The sequence below is a fragment of the Eutrigla gurnardus genome (assembly GCF_963514095.1).
Source record: "Eutrigla gurnardus genome assembly, chromosome: 10".
In the NCBI taxonomy this organism is placed as follows: domain Eukaryota; kingdom Metazoa; phylum Chordata; class Actinopteri; order Perciformes; family Triglidae; genus Eutrigla; species Eutrigla gurnardus.
The window spans coordinates 4360341-4366173 of record NC_139924.1 but is presented as its reverse complement, the minus strand read 5'-3'; positions in this window follow the sequence as shown (position 1 = coordinate 4366173).

Here is a 5833-nt window from a genome sequence, read left to right as displayed (position 1 = left end):
TTACAGTTAAATCAAACCTTACTTGATCATTTGATCACACTACAGTCAGTAAAACACATTGAAAAGTGTTGCTCATTCATCATCTGTTGGGATATTATATCCTTTGTGGAGTCTTCTGGAAATCTGCTGTGGTCCTCTGGAGGTCTTCTTCCTGCATCTGTTGGCATCCTCTCTAGATTATTAAAGCACAAGTTACAGTTAAATCAAACCTTACTTGATCATTTGATCACATTACCGCCAGTAAAACACATTGAAAAGTGTTGCTCATTCATCACCTGTTGGGATATTTTATCCTCTCTGGAGTCTTCTGAAAATCTGCTGTGGTCCTCTGGAGGTCTTCTTTCTGCATCTGTTGGCATCCTCTCTAGATTAATAAAGCACAAGTTACAGTTAAATCAAACCTTACTTGATCATTTGATCACAGTACAGCCAGTAAAACACATTGACAAGTGTTGCTCATTCATCACCTGTTGGGATATTTTATCCACTCTGTAGTCTTCTGGAAATCTGCTGTGGTCCTCTGGAGGTCTTCTTCCTGCATCTGTTGGCATCCTCTCTAGATTAATAAAGCACAAGTTACAGTTAAATCAAACCTTACTTGATCATTTGATCACACTACAGTCAGTAAAACACATTGAAAAGTGTTGCTCATTCATCACCTGTTGGGATATTTTATCCTCTCTGGAGTCTTCTGAAAATCTGCTGTGGTCCTCTGGAGGTCTTCTTCCTGCATCTGTTGGCATCCTCTCTAGATTAATAAAGCACAAGTTACAGTTAAATCAAACCTTACTTGATCATTTGATCACAGTACAGCCAGTAAAACACATTGACAAGTGTTGCTCATTCATCACCTGTTGGGATATTTTATCAACTCTGGAGTCTTCTGGAAATCTGCTGTGGTCCTCTAGAGGTCTTCTTCCTGCATCTGTTGGCATCCTCTCTAGATTAATAAAGCACAAGTTACAGTTAAATCAAACCTTACTTGATGATTTGATCACACTACAGTCAGTAAAACACATTGAAAAGTGTTGCTCATTCATCATCTGTTGGGATATTATATCCTTTGTGGAGTCTTCTGGAAATCTGCTGTGGTCCTCTGGAGGTCTTCTTCCTGCATCTGTTGGCATCCTCTCTAGATTAATAAAGCACAAGTTACAGTTAAATCAAACCTTACTTGATCATTTGATCACATTACCGCCAGTAAAACACATTGAAAAGTGTTGCTCATTCATCATCTGTTGGGATATTTTATCCTCTCTGGAGTCTTCTGAAAATCTGCTGTGGTCCTCTGGAGGTCTTCTTCCTGCATCTGTTGGCATCCTCTCTAGATTAATAAAGCACAAGTTACAGTTAAATCAAACCTTACTTGATCATTTGATCACACTACAGTCAGTAAAACACATTGAAAAGTGTTGCTCATTCATCATTTGTTGGGATATTTTATCCTCTCTGGAGTCTTCTGGAAATCTGCTGTGGTCCTCTGGAGGTCTTCTTCCTGCATCTGTTGGCATCCTCTCTAGATTAATAAAGCACAAGTTACAGTTAAATCAAACCTTACTTGATCATTTGATCACAGTACAGCCAGTAAAACACATTGAAAAGTGTTGCTCATTCATCACCTGTTGGGATATTTTATCCACTCTGGAGTCTTCTGGAAATCTGCTGTGGTCCTCTGGAGGTCTTCTTCCTGCATCTGTTGGCATCCTCTCTAGATTAATAAAGCACAAGTTACAGTTAAATCAAACCTTACTTGATCATTTGATCACAGTACAGCCAGTAAAACACATTGAAAAGTGTTGCTCATTCATCACCTGTTGGGATATTATATCCTTTGTGGAGTCTTCTGGAAATCTGCTGTGGTCCTCTGGAGGTCTTCTTCCTGCATCTGTTGGCATCCTCTCTAGATTAATAAAGCACAAGTTACAGTTAAATCCAACCTTACTTGATCATTTGATCACACTACAGTCAGTAAAACACATTGAAAAGTGTTGCTCATTCCTCATTTGTTGGGATATTATATCCTTTGTGGAGTCTTCTGGAAATCTGCTGTGGTCCTCTGGAGGTCTTCTTCCTGCATCTGTTGGCATCCTCTCTAGATTAATAAAGCACAAGTTACAGTTAAATCAAACCTTACTTGACCATTTGATCACAGTACAGCCAGTAAAACACATTGAAAAGTGTTGCTCATTCATCACCTGTTGGGATATTTTATCCACTCTGGAGTCTTCTGGAAATCTGCTGTGGTCCTCTGGAGGTCTTCTTCCTGCATCTGGTGGCATCCTCTCTAGATTAATAAAGCACAAGTTACAGTTAAATCAAACCTTACTTGATCATTTGATCACACTACAGTCAGTAAAACACATTGAAAAGTGTTGCTCATTCATCATTTGTTGGGATATTTTATCCTCTCTGGAGTCTTCTGGAAATCTGCTGTGGTCCTCTGGAGGTCTTCTTCCTGCATCTGTTGGCATCCTCTCTAGATTAATAAAGCACAAGTTACAGTTAAATCCAACCTTACTTGATCATTTGATCACACTACAGTCAGTAAAACACATTGAAAAGTGTTGCTCATTCCTCATTTGTTGGGATATTATATCCTTTGTGGAGTCTTCTGGAAATCTGCTGTGGTCCTCTGGAGGTCTTCTTCCTGCATCTGTTGGCATCCTCTCTAGATTAATAAAGCACAAGTTACAGTTAAATCAAACCTTACTTGACCATTTGATCACAGTACAGCCAGTAAAACACATTGAAAAGTGTTGCTCATTCATCACCTGTTGGGATATTTTATCCACTCTGTAGTCTTCTGGAAATCTGCTGTGGTCCTCTGGAGGTCTTCTTCCTGCATCTGTTGGCATCCTCTCTAGATTAATAAAGCACAAGTTACAGTTAAATCAAACCTTACTTGATCATTTGATCACACTACAGTCAGTAAAACACATTGAAAAGTGTTGCTCATTCATCATCTGTTGGGATATTTTATCCTCTCTGGAGTCTTCTGGAAATCTGCTGTGGTCCTCTGGAGGTCTTCTTCCTGCATCTGTTGGCATCCTCTCTAGATTAATAAAGCACAAGTTACAGTTAAATCCAACCTTACTTGATCATTTGATCACACTACAGTCAGTAAAACACATTGAAAAGTGTTGCTCATTCCTCATCTGTTGGGATATTATATCCTTCGTGGAGTCTTCTGGAAATCTGCTGTGGTCCTCTGGAGGTCTTCTTCCTGCATCTGTTGGCATCCTCTCTAGATTAATAAAGCACAAGTTACAGTTAAATCAAACCTTACTTGACCATTTGATCACAGTACAGCCAGTAAAACACATTGAAAAGTGTTGCTCATTCATCCCCTGTTGGGATATTTTATCCACTCTGTAGTCTTCTGGAAATCTGCTGTGGTCCTCTGGAGGTCTTCTTCCTGCATCTGTTGGCATCCTCTCTAGATTAATAAAGCACAAGTTACAGTTAAATCAAACATTACTTGATCATTTGATCACACTACAGTCAGTAAAACACATTGAAAAGTGTTGCTCATTCATCATCTGTTGGGATATTATATCCTTTGTGGAGTCTTCTGGAAATCTGCTGTGGTCCTCTGGAGGTCTTCTTCCTGCATCTGTTGGCATCCTCTCTAGATTATTAAAGCACAAGTTACAGTTAAATCAAACCTTACTTGATCATTTGATCACATTACCGCCAGTAAAACACATTGAAAAGTGTTGCTCATTCATCACCTGTTGGGATATTTTATCCACTCTGGAGTCTTCTGGAAATCTGCTGTGGTCCTCTAGAGGTCTTTTTCCTGCATCTGTTGGCATCCCCTCTAGATTAATAAAGCACAAGTTACAGTTAAATCAAACCTTACTTGATCATTTGATCACACTACAGTCAGTAAAACAAATTGAAAAGTGTTGCTCATTCATCATCTGTTGGGATATTATATCCTTTGTGGAGTCTTCTGGAAATCTGCTGTGGTCCTCTGGAGGTCTTCTTCCTGCATCTGTTGGCATCCTCTCTAGATTAATAAAGCACAAGTTACAGTTAAATCAAACCTTACTTGATCATTTGATCACATTACCGCCAGTAAAACACATTGAAAAGTGTTGCTCATTCATCATCTGTTGGGATATTTTATCCTCTCTGGAGTCTTCTGAAAATCTGCTGTGGTCCTCTGGAGGTCTTCTTCCTGCATCTGTTGGCATCCTCTCTAGATTAATAAAGCACAAGTTACAGTTAAATCAAACCTTACTTGATCATTTGATCACACTACAGTCAGTAAAACACATTGAAAAGTGTTGCTCATTCATCATCTGTTGGGATATTATATCCTTTGTGGAGTCTTCTGGAAATCTGCTGTGGTCCTCTGGAGGTCTTCTTCCTGCATCTGTTGGCATCCTCTCTAGATTAATAAAGCACAAGTTACAGTTAAATCAAACCTTACTTGATCATTTGATCACATTACCGCCAGTAAAACACATTGAAAAGTGTTGCTCATTCATCACCTGTTGGGATATTATATCCTTTGTGGAGTCTTCTGAAAATCTGCTGTGGTCCTCTGGAGGTCTTCTTCCTGCATCTGTTGGCATCCTCTCTAGATTAATAAAGCACAAGTTACAGTTAAATCAAACCTTACTTGATCATTTGATCACACTACAGTCAGTAAAACACATTGAAAAGTGTTGCTCATTCCTCATCTGTTGGGATATTATATCCTTTGTGGAGTCTTCTGGAAATCTGCTGTGGTCCTCTGGAGGTCTTCTTCCTGCATCTGTTGGCATCCTCTCTAGATAAATAAAGCACAAGTTACAGTTAAATCAAACCTTACTTGATCATTTGATCACACTACAGTCAGTAAAACACATTGAAAAGTGTTGCTCATTCATCATCTGTTGGGATATTATATCCTTTGTGGAGTCTTCTGGAAATCTGCTGTGGTCCTCTGGAGGTCTTCTTCCTGCATCTGTTGGCATCCTCTCTAGATTAATAAAGCACAAGTTACAGTTAAATCAAACCTTACTTGACCATTTGATCACAGTACAGCCAGTAAAACACATTGAAAAGTGTTGCTCATTCATCACCTGTTGGGATATTTTATCCACTCTGTAGTCTTCTGGAAATCTGCTGTGGTCCTCTGGAGGTCTTCTTCCTGCATCTGTTGGCATCCTCTCTAGATAAATAAAGCACAAGTTACAGTTAAATCAAACCTTACTTGATCATTTGATCACACTACAGTCAGTAAAACACATTGAAAAGTGTTGCTCATTCATCATTTGTTGGGATATTTTATCCTCTCTGGAGTCTTCTGGAAATCTGCTGTGGTCCTCTGGAGGTCTTCTTCCTGCATCTGTTGGCATCCTGTCTAGATTAATAAAGCACAAGTTACAGTTAAATCAAACCTTACTTGATCATTTGATCACAGTACAGCCAGTAAAACACATTGAAAAGTGTTGCTCATTCATCACCTGTTGGGATATTTTATCCACTCTGGAGTCTTCTGGAAATCTGCTGTGGTCCTCTGGAGGTCTTCTTCCTGCATCTGTTGGCATCCTCTCTAGATTAATAAAGCACAAGTTACAGTTAAATCAAACCTTACTTGATCATTTGATCACACTACAGTCAGTAAAACACATTGAAAAGTGTTGCTCATTCATCATCTGTTGGGATATTTTATCCTCTCTGGAGTCTTCTGGAAATCTGCTGTGGTCCTCTGGAGGTCTTCTTCCTGCATCTGTTGGCATCCTCTCTAGATTAATAAAGCACAAGTTACAGTTAAATCAAACCTTACTTGATCATTTGATCACACTACAGTCAGTAAAACACATTGAAAAGTGTTGCT